At 43.6% G+C, this 16,060-nt stretch overlaps 1 long non-coding RNA gene across 2 annotated transcripts in view; it reads left to right on the plus strand.

The window, feature by feature from the left end:
• LOC111183385 (uncharacterized) overlaps nucleotides 1–2,703 on the plus strand; it is a 125,912-nt gene extending 123,209 nt beyond the window's left edge. For both annotated transcript variants that reach the window (XR_016394181.1, XR_016394182.1), the window contains one exon: nucleotides 1,731–2,703. This is a non-coding gene — a long non-coding RNA (uncharacterized LOC111183385). The remainder of the gene's footprint in view (nucleotides 1–1,730) is intronic.
• The last annotated feature ends 13,357 nt before the right edge of the window (nucleotides 2,704–16,060 follow it).

A 16,060-nucleotide genomic window follows, 5' to 3' on the forward strand; every position in this document is an offset into this window, starting at 1 on the left:
TAATAATATCAAAGACATTATATAGTCTGGGAAGTGGATTACTAGAATAAGTCCATCTTAGAATCAAGAAAATGTGCTAATAACTTATGGAAGTCACACCAAAGGTGGTTTGAGAGATGGATGTTAGTGGCTTGGTGGCAGGTGTTATAGAGAAAACTCAGCTCAGAGACTTGAAACCCATCGCCCATGCCTTCCCTTTCTCCTGACTGCTCATTCCCATACTGGCTCTGGATTTAAGGTTGAAGCTTGGGGATAGGGCGAGGGGCACGTTCCCCCCAGGAGTCACCAGCTGTGCTCCTGGGGCCCCTGGGCCGGTACTGTGACCTCTCTGTTTGTACACCTCCATGGTTTACTCTAGGACAGATTGAATTGGAAGAAATGTATGGTTCAGGGAAGAGCATAATGAAAGCAGGAACTACTTATTCATAACGCAAATACACATTGAGCCCTTATTATAAAGCATAGCGCTAAAAGCTGGTACTGCAGAGGGGAGCATTAAGTGGGCAAGAAAATCAATGTAGAGAGAAATGAAGCTACATTTCTCCAAAACATCCTTAAGATGTTACAGAAAAAGCCGAACAAAATTTTTGGCCAACCCAATAGAATGAAGGGAGGGAGGACACAGTTTGGGCAATGGAAGCGGATATGAGATATTCTCTCAAAACTGTCCATCCCCTCCCACTGCTACCCTCTACTGTAAGCTACCATTATCTACTGCCTGGGCTATTAGCCTCTTAGCTGAACCACTAACAGACACTCTGGTCCCCTTCTAATCTGTTCTTCTACTTGCACCCATCTCTAAAAATTCAAGGCTGTTCGTGACACTTCTCTGCCTATTACCCTTCATGGCTTCCCACTGCTCCTAAGATGAAGACTAAACTCTTAAGTGGACCAGCAAAGCCTGCATGGTCTGGTTCCTACTCTCTCTTCACCTCATCGTGCATCACACTTTCTCCAAGCTTCTGTTGCCACATGCTGGTTCTCTTTTTGTCCTGTATGGTCATCACGTTCCTTGCAGGGACAGGGGCTTTCAGTTCCTTCTGCCTGGTGCACTCTATACAGGGTGAATTTCCACATTTCCAGAGTGGATGATCACTTAATGCCAGAGTCCTTCCTTGATCTCTTTGTTTAGGTCAAACCCCCAATAGTGGGTGTGTCCTACATCACCTTTGTAGCAGTTTTACATGCTGGACTGTGGTGTTTGGTTATGATTCTTTCCCCTGCTGATATACTAGTTCTCTGAAGAGAGGGACCTCATCTGGTTTGGGTTACAGAGGTGTTCCCAGCACCTGATACATAGTAGGGGCTCATTAATATATGTTGAATCAATCAATAAAAGCAAATAGTGAGAAATAATGAAATCCCACTCTAAGACTGGACCAAAGAAATCTTCTCAAAGGTGTTGTCCTGACAGGAACGTTGAGTAAGTTTATAAGGTAACTCACCTGTCTGCCTTTTCTCCTCCAGATGAACAGAAATTCTATTTTCTAACTTTGAATCTCTTTACTGCATTCAAAGTCATTTCTAACATGCAGCTTCTTAAATTTCTCATATTAAAACAGCTTGAAATTCTAGGTGGAAAAGAGTCTTTTTCTATGAAAGCAAATAATTTAGATGTTATTCAGTTTGATCTGCAAACCAAGAAAATACCCAGAGTCAATTAGGCTTACTCAGGGGCTAGTAGGTGGTCCTGTGTCTCTGAAGCCGTTTCTTTTTCTTTTGCTTTACAGATGTGACTGTGGAAGCCAATATGATAATACAGAGTGACATTCATGTACTGCCAGCGGATTTAGCTGTTTTCTCGCCAAATGTTATGTTTGTTAAGACTGAGCTATCATCAAAACAAAACAAAGGAGTCGTTCAGGAAGTGAGTTCGAAATGCAATCTGGTATTACATTTCTGATAACAAGAATAAATCAGTTCCAATGAGTCTCAGTAAACAGGTTTTGACGTCCTTTGTAATTTTTAAATGATATCCTTAACTTATTACTTACGTGCGATTTATTTGAAGGGATTACCACTCATATATTAAAGACTCCAAGTCTGAGGATCTTTAATCAACTCCCATATCGTCAGTCATCAGGACAGAATGTTGAGGGAGAGCATATACTGCCTTCTAATAAACCTTCCCAAGGCCTAGAGAAGCTGCAGAGACAGCAGGTTTCAGATTTTATATGGCATTTGCTCAGTTCAGTGAGCATCTGCTGGGTACCATTTTGTAGCAAGCACTATGCCAGCCAAAGAGGGAGGAGAGCAAGAATGGTAGTCAGTGACTTGAAGTAGCTTCTTCTTAATGTTTATTCTATGGCTGGGCAGCAGGCTTGAGAAGCACTGCCTTATAGTTACAAGTATTACAGTCCCTATTGATGAGATCCTTCACTGCTTAAGGAAGGGCATTGAAACTACAGGCTTAATTAGGGCAAAAAAAATTACAAATCCAAGTCGTAAAAGTGGTTCCCTCCGAAAATCCACATTGTGGTAATTAATGGCAATCTGTCCCATGTATTTTAAAAGGCGAGAGGTGGGGCTTCCCTGGTGGCGCAGTGGTTTAGAGTCCGCCTGCCGATGCAGGGGCTGCGGGTTCGTGCCCCGGCCCGGGAAGATCCCACATGCCGCGGAGCGGCTGTGCCTGTGATCCATGGCCGCTGAGCCTGCGCGTCCGGAGCCCGTGCTCCGCAGCGGGAGGGGCCGCAACGGTGAGAGGCCCGCGTACCGCAAAAAAAAAAAAAAAAAAAAAAAAAAAAAGGCGAGAGGTGGAGAAAAGATGAATGGTTCTTCTCTGAAGACATAGGTTGTCTCTGAAAGTTAAAGGAGATTTTGTCTGTTTCTTGAAGTGTCTTCTAATTTTTTGCCTACGGGCTACTTTTTATAATAGGATACTTGTTCATGAAACTGTTTCTTGATCTTTGCTTGAAAATCCCCTTTTATACCAGCAAAAATCTGCCGCAGCTGGGATCCCACGCGCTCCTATTTTAAACACCTTGTTACAAGAGATGCAGTGCGGAAGGCATTTCTTGATTCTGTACTGCCAATTCAACATTCACTTTATCTTAGGATATTTGCTGTTATCAATTGGAATGGCTCTGTCAGCTAAAGACGGTATAAGTCTTATCCTTGGACTGCTTCTTCTCTGGGTTGTGATATTCAGCATGTGAATATTATAGCACAGCAATGAAGAAGATGAGTCAGGGCTTCCCTGGTGGTGCAGTGGTTAAGAATCCCCCTGCCAATGCAGGGGACACGGGTTTGAGCCCTGGACCGGGAAGATCCCACATGCTGCTGAGCAACTAAGCCCGTGCCCCGCGACTACTGAGCCTGCGCTCGAGAGCCCACGAGCCACAACTAGAGAAAACCTGCGTGCAGCACTGAAGACCGAACACAGCCAAAAATAAATAAAATAAAAAAAAAAAAGAAGGTGAGTCAAAGGCAAGCAAAGCATTATGGTGTCTACCTGCAGAAGGAACCTCCACCTTCATCTGGGCTGCAAGAGCCAGAATGAGCCTATTATCCATTTTTGAGTGCAGAGCCAGGCCTCAAATGTATCTCTGTTTTATTTACTCTTCTTAAACCTGAAATAAATTTTAGTTTTTAAGCTATAGCAACAACAACGACAACAAATGGTTATTCCATGGACCGCAGCTTCATAATAGTTTTACACTTCAGTCTCAACGCTGTTGCACCTTTGATGGCACAAAGTCAGCTGCCCGACACTGATGGCCTAATTCATAAGAAAGCACGCAGCACAGTCTCTGGCACCTGGTATTAATAACAGTTGATCGTAACTGTTGAGAACTGGAATTCAAGGGCAGCTTCCTCTACCAGTTTCTCCAAGATTTGTTTTAGGAAGTTTTCCACCTAGGAAGTCATACTAACGTGCTTTTCTCTTATAACTAAATATCACTAGAAGTGGAAGCTTGCAGGTTCGTATCTTTTTCAAGCCTCAACTCTGCTTCCAAAGAATTATGATTTGCTCTGTTGAAGGAAATCTTAAACATACAAAACTAATTGCAGACCGGATTTTGCAGTAGTCACTGAAGTCCAAAGTTTTAAATTATTTTCATGAATTATAGTGGAATGAAGGAAGGGAAATGATGTGAGGGCAGGATGGTTATTTTTGTGACTTCTTGTAAGAAAAGTGTTTTATTCTTCACAATTACTCATCCTTTGGAAGCAGGGCTAATCCTTTATCTGAGAAAGGCAACCAATCATGGTGTCTGATTGGAAGGGCACAGAGAGGTCTCTTTTCTACTCCAGTAAGAAAAATGGTTCTCTGATTGGTCTGCCACCATGTCTGAAATTCCAACTATGATGCCTTAGTCTAAAGACAAGACTCTATTATAAAAACGCAAATACATTCTCCAGGAAAGGTAATATTTTATATCCATACAGATAATAAATTAAAAAAAAAACTAACTGGTCCATTAGCTTGTCCCAGAGGAAATGGGTGCTAGAGAGGGTTCCAGTCCCTACAATATATTCAATCACAGATGGATCACCACTTGTTAGTGACATTACAAAAGTGACTCTTAACATTGATCGGGTCATTGTGATTGCATGAACACTAGTCTGTGTGCTCCCTGAGGCCGGGAGCCCCATCTCCCTCTTGGAGTCCCCAGTATGTAGCCTGTGGCCTGCTGGCACGTAGTAGGCTGTATAGTCCCCTAGCCCCCTCTTTTTAAAGACTGTTTTTTTTTTAAAAAGAGCAGTTTTAGGTTGACAATAAAATTGCAAAGAAGAAGGTACAGAGATTTCCCATATACTCCCAGCCTCCATGTATCCATAGCCACCTCTCTTTATCAACATCGCTCAATAGAATGGTACATTTCTTTTCTTTCCCCTTCTTTTTTACCAAGGATGAGCCTACTTTGACACATCAAATTACCCATAAATCCATAAGTTTATCTTAGGGTTGACTCGATGTTTTACATTCTATAGGTTTGGACAAATGTGTAATGACGTGTATCCATCATTATATCATGCAGAGCGTTTTCACCGCCATCGAAATCCCCTGTGCTCTGCCTATTCATCCTCCACCTGCCGACAACCACTGATTTTGTCGTTATCTCTATAGTTTTGCCTTTTCTAGAATGTCTTATAATTGGAATAAGACAGCATGCAGCCTTTTCACATGGTCTTCTTCGCTTAGTAATATGCGTTTAGCTCTTCTGTGTCTTTTCATGGTTTCATTGCTCATTTCTTTTTAGTGCTGAATAATATTCCATTGTCTGGATGTACCACTCTAGTGATTTTTCCTCAAGTTAAAATAAAACTAGTAGATTCACTTGGCCTGTGTTATTATTATTTTTTTTTTTTAAATTAATTCGTTGCTTCTAGTCAAACTGGTCTGTATGCATGTAGGTGCAGCCTCCTATTTGCCACGCCACATTTCTATGCATCAGATGTTAGAAAAATTGATGTCACAAAATTAGACACAATTAGGAAAAACTTGACAATGCTGTTATATTATTTGTCACATACTTTAAGGTAGTTTGGTATAAACAGTGTGCTGGATATGGGGTTGGTTGACATACAAAAAAATCTTATCAGGAGCCCACTTTCCACAGGTGGGCCCTTCAAATGCTTCAAAAGTTATTTCTCACTTGCGTTGGGGGGATGGGTTCATTTGCCTGGGGAATGCTAGGAGGAATTTTTCACTGGGACGTGATTAGTGTTCCAGGAATGTGATTGCTTAGAAAGTATAATAATCTAGCAAACCCAGTAGTACATCAGTTGTCAAAGAGCCCTGAAGTGAAAGATTGCCCAAGTGAAGCCAGTCTTTACTCAATGCTAGCTGGAGGCTGTCTGAAAGGGAAACTGCCCTGCTTTCCGGCAGTTAGCAGAGTTTTACAGCCTTGGGAAGGGTTACAGCCTCCCAAGTTAGGAGAAAAAGAAACAAGAAAACAGTATGTGTTGTGTGGAACTAGGCAAACGTTCATTTCTCTGCTCTCAGAAGTGGATGGTCTAAAGATAAGAAAATTTGGGAAATTACGCTTTGTGGGTTCACGCTTAGGGAGGAAACTGGGCATTTAAGGAAGCCCAGGAGAGCACATTTTTCAGTTCGGGGTTGCAAGGCTGAGATCTTGCACCTCTTGGTGGTTCAGTGGTGTTGTTGTGGAGATTGCATATATCTTAACCCTTCACACATCCGTGCAACTGTGTTCTAGGTCTGGATTTGTCTTGGTCTTGTGCCTTTCTCCCTTGCTGGCATTGTCACCTGATAAGACAAGAAGACTAGTAGATCCTGCTTTCAGAGCACTGTTGAGTTACCTGGGAGCTCCAGTCTTCATCCTAGTGACAGATTGCTCTACGAGAGAAGCAGGGACAACCCCAGGCTTAAGGAAGCAGTTAGTGGGATTGATTTTGTGTTTACTTACTTTATTTGTATGAGAAGCAGAATTATATTTGAAACTTTTTTTTTCTATAGCACCACAACTGGTGGCAATATATCTGCAGCTGCAGGCATATTCCTAATCACCGAGGTTCCTGATAGTTAAAAGAGAATCTACGTATGGATTTAAGTCCATTCAGAACCAGTATGGACAGGGAAAAGAAACTAAGGGATATATTGGGTTTAACTGGGGCTGACACAGTGCTTGGACTATTGGAGTCTTCATAATAATCCTATGAGATAAGAATTATAACCCAATTTTGTAGGTATGAAAATTCAGACAAAGAGGTTAAGTAATTTTCCCAGGGTCAGTAGCAGAGTTAAAATCTGAAACAAGCTCTGTTTAACATTCTCTTATTCCAAAGCCTAAGCATTTGCAGTAGCAACACCTTCCTTCTCAGTATATGGAAGAAGGGATGTTTGTGATTCCATCTTGTAGAATAAAAGTATACCGAAGAGAAGGCATTTTAATTTAGTGTTCATTCTTACTTTTAAAATATTTGTTCTCCATCTAAATGAAAAATACGTTCTGCTCAATGCCATGAAAAATAAAGTTCAGTTAATTTTATGTTTGTTAGATTGTTGAGATTTCCAGACATGGTTAAAAATAAAATGTGTTATTTTGCCATTTATGGTTTGAAATGCAAGCTCTTTGGGGAAACTGAATTGTTTGGGGGTTTATAAAGCTCTTGATTCTTTCTTGCTCATTTTCACTGGGTTTGAAATTGAAATTATCCAGAGCAGCAATAGCCTTGAAGTATATTTTGTATTCCATCAAGAAACCCAACATGTCCTTTCAAAACTTAATTGAGCAGCACAAAGCTAATTAGCTGTCTGAAGACACAGCATTTAATTCACAATCCAGCATTAATTTGTTCAACACAATGAGCTTATCTTCCATATAAATGCCTTGCCCTATGGCTTCTCAAGCAGCTGCAATATACAAGAATGACTGATAACTCTTTTGTTTAAATGTGATGTTGGCTTTTATTCTCTCTTCCTTCATTTGGCCAAAAGAAGGATGAATGGCATGCCGATTGTAATGGGTGAGTTTTTTGTGTGTGGCAACTTTGAAGGAAATAGATGGCTAGAAGATCATAGCATATAGTCATCAGAGAACTACCAAGTCATTAGGGAATGCAGCCATTATCGAATCCTAGTCCTGCATTTCATAGACTCCCAGGAAATGAATGCACAAATGAGTTCTGAGTGTTGTCCAAGGTCACTTAATAGGGTGTGACATCTACATATTGTATAGTTTTTCTCCCCTCAGGAATAAGGAATTGCTTTACTCTAAAATAAGGGCCTAGTTTGCTGTTTATCAATTGGTAGCTAAATAGATGAGCATATTGAGAAACTAAGGAGAATGGTCCAGCAATGTTCCTACCAGCATAGTAATGTCTATCAAATGCTGTTATTTCAAACGCACCTATCCTTCAAGCCTCAGTTCAAGCCTTCCCTAGTCTCTGACCCTTCACAAATCTCACCTCCCTAATGTTTTAACCACTCACTTTGGATCTTACTTCCTAATTCCTTTAATAACTCATTGCGTGTGTGTGTGCATACATGCGTACAGATTTTAGAAATTTCGATTTTATAATGCACATCATTATAACAAGCTCATAGGAATAGGCTTTTGCAAAAATGTTATGTATAGCCAAGCCGTTTAGTGAACTTAGCATCTCATATCCAACAATTAGTAGAGGTAAAGTTCAGGGTTGACCCACAGGTGATTTGTGCTTGTGAACCAGTAGGGGCACACTCGGCAGAGAAGGGAACACAAGCCCGCTATGGTTCTGCCTACACAGCATTTTCACCCAGGTGGAACGTTTGCTTCTTATTGAAGTATTAAGATAATTGAAGTCAACAATTATTTGCTGGTGGCCTAATTCAGCGGAAATTTCCAAATCCTTATTTTACTTGCCACAAGCTGTGGTTCTGTCAATAAGACTCCTATAGCTATGTCATTGAGTCCGTGTACTTCTTAGAATTCAACACGCCTCTGGGCACATAGGTTCCGGAAGACCTTGTAGAATTGAGCAAGGAGCTGATGAAATATATCAACATTCTATCAGTGTGGGGTGTTCAAAGTTCAGTGAGTAACCAAAATGCTTGTTTGCACCATGCCAGATAACTGAATTGGATATCTAGTAGAATTGAGAGCTTTGTTTTGCTTTCTGAAGGCACTGTTTAAAAATCCATTGGTGAATGTAAAATAGATAGCTAGTGGGAAGCAGCTGCATAGCACAGGGAGATCAGCTCGGTGCTCTGTGACCACCTAGAAGGGAGGGATAGGGAGGGTGGGAGGGAGGGAGATGCAAGAGGGAAGAGATATGGGGATATATGTATACATATAGCTGATTCACTTTGTTGTACAGAAGAAACTAACACACCATTGTAAAGCAATTATACTCCAATAAAGATGTTAAATTAAAAAAAATAAAAATCCATTGGTGATGACATTGATTTTTTAATACCTCGTATCTGTTGGATTAGGTGAACTCATGCTGGAGGAACCTCCTGAATCCTAGAGGTGTTTAAATGCAAAAAGCTTGCCTATTAGCTCTCTATCTCCACTATAGGTCAGCTGGGTGCTCCGTTGCACAAGTCATGTAGTCTCCCCCAAAACGAGGGGCCCAGAAATGCTAGGAGGCCCTGGGCCCAGGAGGCAGAGAGCTGGGTGTATTTGATTAGCAGCAGTAATGATTACTGTACTGGCACAGACTGACTGTGGACTAGTCTCTCATGGACTAGTAAGGCCCTCTGTACCCCAGTCTCCTTGCCTTTGAAAGAAAAGGAACAGTATCACAACTTTGCAGGCTTAGCTTTGACACCACTGGAACGCTAGCATCAGGAGAAGGCAGGGGAGCTGGCAAGTCAGAGTCAGTTAAGGCCCAAACTAGGGCACTGGATCTCTTGGTAGGGTTAGTATCCAAGAAAAGTATACTGTCATCGGATAAGCAGGCAAACTGAGGCCTGATTTTGGCCTCAAGTCCATTAGGATGGAGAGCAGAGTAGACAAAATATTACCACCCAAAGCTGATGCTTTTATATTCTCTTACAAAAGTCATAGTCAATACACCTAGTTATTTTTCTTTACATTAAAAAAATACAGGTTGAGGGTGTTTTTTTTTTTTGTTTTTTTTTGCGGTACGCGGGCCTCTCACTGTTGCGGCCTCTCCCGTTGTGGAGCACAGGCTCCGGACGCGCAGGCCCAGCGGCCATGGCTCACGGGCCCAGCCGCTCCGCGGCACGTGGGATCTTCCCGGACCGGGGCACGAACCCGTGTCCCCTGCATCGGCAGGCAGACTCCCAACCACTCATTGCGCCACCAAGGAAGCCCTGAGGGTGTTTTTTAAAGGTAGATTTCAAATAGTTACTGCTATTCACAGAGATTATATTAATATTCCCAGAGTGGGGAAAATAGATTTTCAATTTAGATATTTTTGAACCCCCAAATGTGTACACCGATGAGAAATGCTAAAATGTTGCTATGGATGTTGCTGCTTGGTTTTTCTTCATACGTCATACATTTCATGTCCCAGGACACCTCTTGAGGATAAAAACCATAGTGCATCACTTACCCTAACCAGATGTGTCACGGCCAAATTGATTATTAGGGCCATGGTGATTTAATAGTTCTGCGATGTCAAAAGCTGTTTTTCTTTGTGTTCGGTTGAACCTATAATGCTAATTGCAAGTGATTTTTGGCAATTATCAAGATTATTTGATTTGGGTAGGTCATTCCTTTCATCTTGCTAAACCAAGTCCTTTTCACCTCTTAATCTCACGTTTGTCCTGATAATTGCCTTCAAATTGGATTATCCAGGTATTCCTTAGTATACATTCTAATATATACCCATAAACATAAAATGTACTATATTGATTTGAACACACGGGTTTGTTGCTTTGCCAGTTCTTCCATCATATTTATAAATGTTTTGAATTCTTCCTCCAATGAGATGCTCAACTTTTCGAGCTTTAGTTGATCCATATGCCTTTGGGAATCTAAAACGTTCCTCAGTCACCACGGAAGCACAAATCATGTTGTTAAGTGTATTTCTAGTGGCAAAACCTCAGATACTCCAACAGAAAAGTAATTTAGTGCAAGGGTATTGGATAACTCATAGGAATAATAGAAAAGCTGGGGAAAAGGGGTGGGAAAGGGCAGGAATTGAAGTAGATTTGGGGATCCATGTAGCAGAAACAAGTCAACGGTCTCTGCAGGGCCCCACTGCTGGAATGAGTGCGATTCAAACTTTTTTTTTTTTTTTCAAACATTGTTTTTTATTCTATCAAGATTGAAAGTCCCAGGAGAGCATGTCTGATTTTTTTCCAAGCTCAGGTCAGCTGCTCACACTTTGTTTGGGGCAAGAGAGGCACATTGATTTACAGCTCCACCAGGACTGCACACAATGAGGGAGAGGTGAGGCCCCTCCCCCTGCCCAAAGAAATTTGGAGAAAAGGAAGGGAACAAAAACCATAAGAGCCTATTACAGGGAGTGAGTGCTTTGAGGATAAATGATTTAATTTGACTGCATGATTGAAGTAACAGGATTGAAGCGCCTTCCTTTGCTATGCAGACTGCACTGGGGAAAATTAGTGGGCTCTGGCCCAAACCTGGTATTTAGCCAGATTTGATTTTGCAATTAGTGAAATCTTCTATTGGTTTGTGATTTGACTTTGCTGCCACATTTCTGATAAATTTATATTAGTGACGGTAATATCTAGAAAGCTAAAAATTCCTCGGTTATAAATGAACACTTTTCATTAATATTTAGAGATTAAACTCATTTCTTATGAGCAGATGGAAACAAATGATAACTTGGCCTTTACTGTACAAAATTAAACAATTTATCAACATTTAGGCAAACTGGAGGCGAGTTTTAAGTGCTAGAATTTGTTGATTAACATTGTTTTCTTTCGCTAATTGACTTTTAGACAACAGAGGTCCATTTAAATGACTGTTTTCTGAAGGATGTGGCTGCATCAGGGTCTCCATTGTTTCCTGGAAACCGCAGCTGTGTTGGTCCCGAGATTAATGGGCAGAGAGAACATTTTGCAGCAAAGGCCCTGGTGGCTGATTTCGGGAGGTCCTCGTTGTGACAGAGAACTTTAGATTTAAGGCTGATTGTCATAAGCTCTTGAATCTGCGTATGGGTTGCTGCTTCCCATACACACTATATGGTAGCATTGTTATATTCTGTATGATTTTTGATTGTGCCAATCATCCTTTCTTTATAGTCTGATTTTTTTTTTTTTTGCATGTTTATTTGATCAACAGAAATCGATTTCCATTGTCGGGAAAGATCCTTTGCAGGAAACAGGGCCAGCTTCATGGGCCGGCCACCTGTGCAATCAATCACATGAGGCCCTGGGCTCAGAAGGGTGTCACACTCGGATGTTCTTTATGTTTTTTAACTCTTTGTTAAAAACTTCTGACTCTGTCCACCCATTCTCCTCCCGAGTTCTTTGATCATCTTTACCACCATTACCCTGAACACTTTCTCACGTAGACTGCCTGTCTCCACTTCACTTAGTTCTTCTTCTGGGGTTTTATCTTGTTCCTTTGTCTGGAACGTATTCCTCTGCCGCTTCATTTTGTCAAAGGTGGTTTGTATTTTTATGTATGTGGTAGGTTAGTTACGTTTCTCGACCTTGCAGAAGTGGCCCTCTGTAGGAGACGTCCTATGCGTCCCAGCAGTACACTCCTCTCTGGTCACCTAAGCTAAATGGTCTAGGGGTTCCCCGTGAGAGGGCTGCATGCATCCTTCTGTTGTGGTGGGCTGACTCTATGTGTGGTCTGGTAGGCTCGGTTGGCCCCTAGCCTGGTGGGTTGCCAGGCTCTGTCTTGGGCGGATGCTGCCGGCTGCTGTTTAGTGAGACCTGGTCAAGAGTTGGCTGGTTGCAGAATCCTAGGGAACCCCAGGGTTAACGCTGGCTCACCGGTGGGCAGAGTCAGGGTCCCAAAGACTCTGGGGCTGTGGCCCACCCACTGGGAGGTGAAGCCAGATCCTGGGGCTGGTGCCAGACTACTGGCAGGCAGAGCTGGTTCCTGGAGCCAGACTGCAGGGTCAGGGATCCCAGAGCTCTTTCAGATCATTGTTGGTGGGGGCAGGGGGAGGGCCGGCTCCTGACACAGTCAGGTATGGGGGTCGGCACTGGCCTGCTAGTGGGCAGGGCTGTGGCCCAGCTGGTCCCAGGGCAGGGTCTGGCCAGCATTGCGGGATTAGCAACATAGTTTCCTTGCTCCTGGCGTCTGCCTTCTGTTAACAGGTCTAGAGGCGGGTCTAGAGCCGTGCGCAGACTTCCTGGTGGGAAGGGTGGGTGCCGCCTATTGGTGGGTGGAGCTAGGTCCTGGCCCTCTGGTAGGCTGGCTATGTCTAGGGGCGTGCCTAGGGGGCGTGTCCTGAGGGGGCTCCGGGCTCTTTAGTCTTTAGGCAGCCTATCTGCTGATGGGTGCTGCTGTGTCCCCACCCAGTTGGTTGTTCGGCCTGAGGCATCCAGGGCCAGCACCTGCGCCTGGAGGCTGTTGGGTGGGGTCAGGTTTGGGTGCTAAAGGGCCAAGATATCAGCCACCAGGAGTGTTGGCGCGGCTGAATACTCCCCAATATGGCTGCCGCCGGCGTCTGCCTTCTCCCTTGCCCCACCCTGAGGTGAGGCACAGCTGCAGCCGCACCGTCCAAGACCAGCAGGTAGGTCTGGCCCAGGCTCCTATCAAATTATTGTTGGTTCCCTGGGTGCCGGGTCCTGTGAGGTTTATGTGTGTGCCTATTTTTTTTTTAATAAATTTATTTATTTAGGCTGCGTTGGCTCTTCGTTGTGGTGCGCGGGCTTCTCATTGCAGTGGCTTCTCTTGTTGCAGAGCACGGGCTCTAGGCGCGCGGCCTTCAGTAGTTGTGGCTCGCGGGCTCGAGAGCGCAGGCTTAGTAGTCGTGGCGCACGGCCTTAGTTGCTCCGCGGCATGTGTCATTTTCCCGGACCAAGGCTCGAACCCGTGTCCCCTGCATTGGCAGGCGGATTCTAAAGCACCGCGCCACCAGGGAAGCCCTTGTGTGTGCCTTTAAGAGTGAAGCCGAAGCCTCTATTCCCCCCGTCCTGTCAGGCTCCGGCAGTTAGGCCGCGCCGGCCTTCAAAGCCACATGCTCTGGGGGCTCCTCCTCCAGTGCCGGACCCCTGGGCTGGGGAGCCTGATGTGGGGCTCAGAGCTCTCACCCCTGTGGGTTCTGCTTTTAGGTGTCCTCCTTTTCAGAGACGAGAGTTAAGAGGCTTCTTCTCTTGCGGCCATCGCTGAGGTGGGTCTCTTGAGTTTCTCTGGATTTCTAGAATTCTCAGCCTTTGTGTGGAAATCCCCATTCCTCTTTATTCCCAGTAAGATAAGGTTTCATGGTTATGGGTTTGGTTTCTGGGGTGGTTGTTTAGGAAACAAGGACGTTACAGGAAAAAGCAAAGGTTAAAACAAAAAAAGTGTAAGAAAACAAAATGGTGACCAGCTACCTGTCCAAACATTGACGTAGTCATCTCCGCAGGTTGATTTTAAACCCAGCCGCAGATTCGGCCGGCTGGCACAGTGTTTATAGGACGTGCAGGCCCTGATCCTTTTCATCACAGGGAAGTCAGGCCAAGCTTCTTAGAGTCCCAGGCGCAGATGTAATGATATCAGGAGGGCCTGTGGTTAATGCTCCTGAGGCAGATGGACTTACTTGCCATTACACCCAGCTCCTAAGTAAAGCAACCTGCCTAGGTTTACTTTCTTATCTGGGAAATGGGCTTTTAGGAAACCATGTGAGCTGATGCAAGTAGCATGAGAAACAGTGTCGTGTGCGTAGTAATGTCCTAATAATGGTGGTAGCCTTATGGTTCATTTCCTTGTGTTGGCCCTTTCCCTCCTTTTCTTATGGAAAGAATCACATTTGCTCCTTTAGTCTTAGACCCCTAGACTCTGCCCCCTGGGAAGTCCCTGAGGCTCCAGGAGATGGGAAAGCAACTGCTTTTCCTGTCCTTTCTTTGCTCTTCTCTTGGCTTTCTTTGACCTCAGTGCCCCATCCCTGGCTGTCAAGAATCTTACGAAGTTTGTCATAAAGTCTTCTGGTGTCCCGGTCAGGGTCTGGTATACTTAAGTGAGGGAACTGAGGAGAGTGTAAGGAAGGCATGTTTTGTAAAAGTGCAAGCAGCTTTAAGAGGTGCTAGCAAGGGGTGGTGAAGCCATGCTGGACTAGCACAGCGGGGAGCTGACACTAACCCTCAGGGGGCGTGAGGCAAGGGGTGGGGGCAGCTCCCAGGACAATAGCTGCCCTACAAATGCCAGGACCCTAAAGCCTAGGGTCCTAGGATAAATACCTGGAACTCACCCTCCTGTCCTCCAGTCTCCTGTCACTGCCTCCCAACAGGAAGCTGGAAGGTAAGAGGGGACGTTGAGTCAGTCCATCAAAAGTCAGACTCCAGGGCAGGGAATGAACAGACCGCAGAGGATGGAGGCTAGATCAACGGAGGCATGTGTGAAACATCCTATACTTGGGAACAGCTCTCCTCTCCCTTATTTATTTACTTATTTATTTATTTGAAATATATATGACATGTAACATTGTGTATATTAAGGCATAAAACATGTTGATTTGTACATTTATCTGCTGTGTTCTGATTGCCTTTGTAGCATTAGCCCCTCTACCATGCCACATAATGGTCATTTTGTGTGTGTGTGTGTGGTAAGAATAATTAAGATCTGGCCTCTTAGCAAATTTGATGATGGGAATACAATATTTTTTTGGTCTCTATTCACTGTACTGTGCTTTAGATCTCCAGGATATACTTTTTTTTTTAAACATAAAATACGAGAGGCAGAAAACGAAGTAGCAGAATTTTAATTTTAACTGCATTCAGTTCTATATTTTTCATTTATGCCATTTTTTAAACTATAGTTCAGAAGTTAATTTTTTATTAAGATACTTTGTGTGTGTGTGTCTGTGTGTGTGTGTGTAGCCAATTTCACGTTACTTGGATTAAAAAATAAAAACAAGAGAAAACCAAACCATCATGACAACTTCTCATGAGGTGCATTTTTTTCTACACATACTTCTCTACTGAGTTGATTCTAACTGCTTCTTGTTTTTTGGGGAGACCCTTCTTGTTTGGGGAAACTTTAAACCTCGAAAAAGCACCCTTCCCCACTTCCCAAGTACAGGCTTGTACCAATCCCTGTGGAATCCCTGATATCCATTAAGATCTTCCTGGGACTGGCTTCCTGTTGGCTCCCGGACTTGCTTCTCTGACATGACTTTCCCATGTCTCCCCTGAAGGCTCCCAGAGACCCAGCCCTATAAGGGCTGATGTCTGTCTCTGACCAAAGTCTAGAGGTTCAATCAGGATCAAGCATGTCATCAACATTAAAGGATTCTCTTCTCTAATAAAGCTCCACTTCAAGGCCTGTGCTTTCAGGCTGGTGTGTGGCACTGGTGTCTGTGATGGTCAGGTTGTCAGTGCTTCCTTGTCAGTTAATGTCTGTTTTGGCCTTCATCTTAGTTTAAATATCACTTCCTCAGAAGAGTCTTCCTTAATCCCCCAAACTGGGCTTAAAGCCTTTGTATGCTCTCACAACCTCCCATATTTCCCTGTGTTTACTCTATTTGTAGTTACACTTTTTAGATTCCTCTTTTTATATTCTGAGTCTGTGAG

The sequence above is a fragment of the Delphinapterus leucas genome, chromosome 8, assembly GCF_059928025.1.
Source record: "Delphinapterus leucas isolate spDelLeu-1000000601 "Yukka" chromosome 8, BTC_Dleu_Yukka2, whole genome shotgun sequence".
NCBI classification, from domain to species: Eukaryota; Metazoa; Chordata; class Mammalia; order Artiodactyla; family Monodontidae; genus Delphinapterus; species Delphinapterus leucas.